This window comes from Scomber japonicus, chromosome 3 (assembly GCF_027409825.1).
Source record: "Scomber japonicus isolate fScoJap1 chromosome 3, fScoJap1.pri, whole genome shotgun sequence".
Taxonomy (NCBI): Eukaryota; Metazoa; Chordata; class Actinopteri; order Scombriformes; family Scombridae; genus Scomber; species Scomber japonicus.
The window spans coordinates 15967354-15968880 of record NC_070580.1 but is presented as its reverse complement, the minus strand read 5'-3'; positions in this window follow the sequence as shown (position 1 = coordinate 15968880).

Sequence of the window (1527 nt, the reverse complement as noted above, 5' to 3'; positions counted from 1 at the left end):
CACACTTCACTTCAGACCGAGACACCCAGCCAGAAGCAGGTTTTACTGCTGACGTCATGCTCGGGGTTTTTTTCTGCGCTTAAAGGAGAAGTAGAGGTATATAAAGACGGACGTCATGACAGCGCTCCAAAAGTGAAGCCAAAACCTCTCGATCGCCGCCTGGTGGCTCGCTGCTGTATAGGCTTATTTATATATATCTTATTCATATACATTTATATACAGTCAATGGCATAGATATGGTCAATGGGTCTAGAGTGGTAACCCTAGATTTGTATGGCTAGACCAACAGGGTTGGGAAGGTTACTTTGGAAATGTAATAGATTACGGATTACTAGTTACACTTTTAAAATATAATAGGAAATTTAACTATTTCATTTACTAAATTACATTACTTTTCTAATTCTCTAACGAATGTTTTCAACTGTTAGGGTAAGTGTACCCATCAAGCCCACCAAAATCTAAGTTCAGGTGTTTTTCATGGATACTGACATGATTTATAAGGGAGATCATTTGTTATGAAGCAAGATTTATGGACTGAATTGGTACTGTGACACCATTTAAGCCCATGTGTGCTCCTAATATGTCATGATTTATTTACAAAATAAAAAACGTATACATTTCAAATAATTAAAAACACCAATATATGTATTCAGTAACATAAAAACACATGTAACTAGTTACTCAAATTAACACCCCTATTTATTACGTCTTACAGCATTTAAAATTGGTGTAATCACTTTCATCAATTTCTAAAGCCAGAATCCTACAGTCTTTCCATGAGAGAAAACAATTTCCCACTGAACATACCTTGTATGAATTGAGGCTGAGAAATAATATTGATTCACAGTAACATCATCAACTTTTTTGTAGGCTACTGGATATTTATTGAGAAAAAAATAGTTTGTATACAGTATCATACTTGACATATTAATTGAATGTGGTATGTTTGCCTAAGTGACCATTAGATAACAGTATTAGAGAACAAATGGCTGTGAAAGGATGACACGCAACCTGTTGGATGTGCAGTCAATTTGGGATACAGGTGTCCTACAAGCCATTCTTTTCGAATAAATTTGTTGAGATCTTTTCTGATCAATGGAATATTTTTAGTGCAACCAAGGGGTATTTTTAATGTAATGATGAATTAGAGTCTACGTTGTGGTGATTTTGTTTAAAAAATCTAATTAAACTTTTGTCCTTTCATGAACAGACTGTTGATTATGAATCACAGTTTTGCTTTTTAAAACACCACATTTGTGTTGAGAAAGAACTTCTATTGATAGATGAAAATACACATATGGTCTGTTGTTTACTTTCTGGATAGGAATGGGAATATAAAGGATGTACAGTGGCTATAATGAGTTGCACTATTGAATAACACGGTATGAATCACACAAGACTGAGGATGAACATATTTTTAGAAAAAGGGAGGATGGTGTTATTCTGAATGAATAAATGAACATGACCAGTGATTCTGCTTGTCGTCAGTGACTAATCTCCTATTATCTGGGTGTAACATATTTTTAC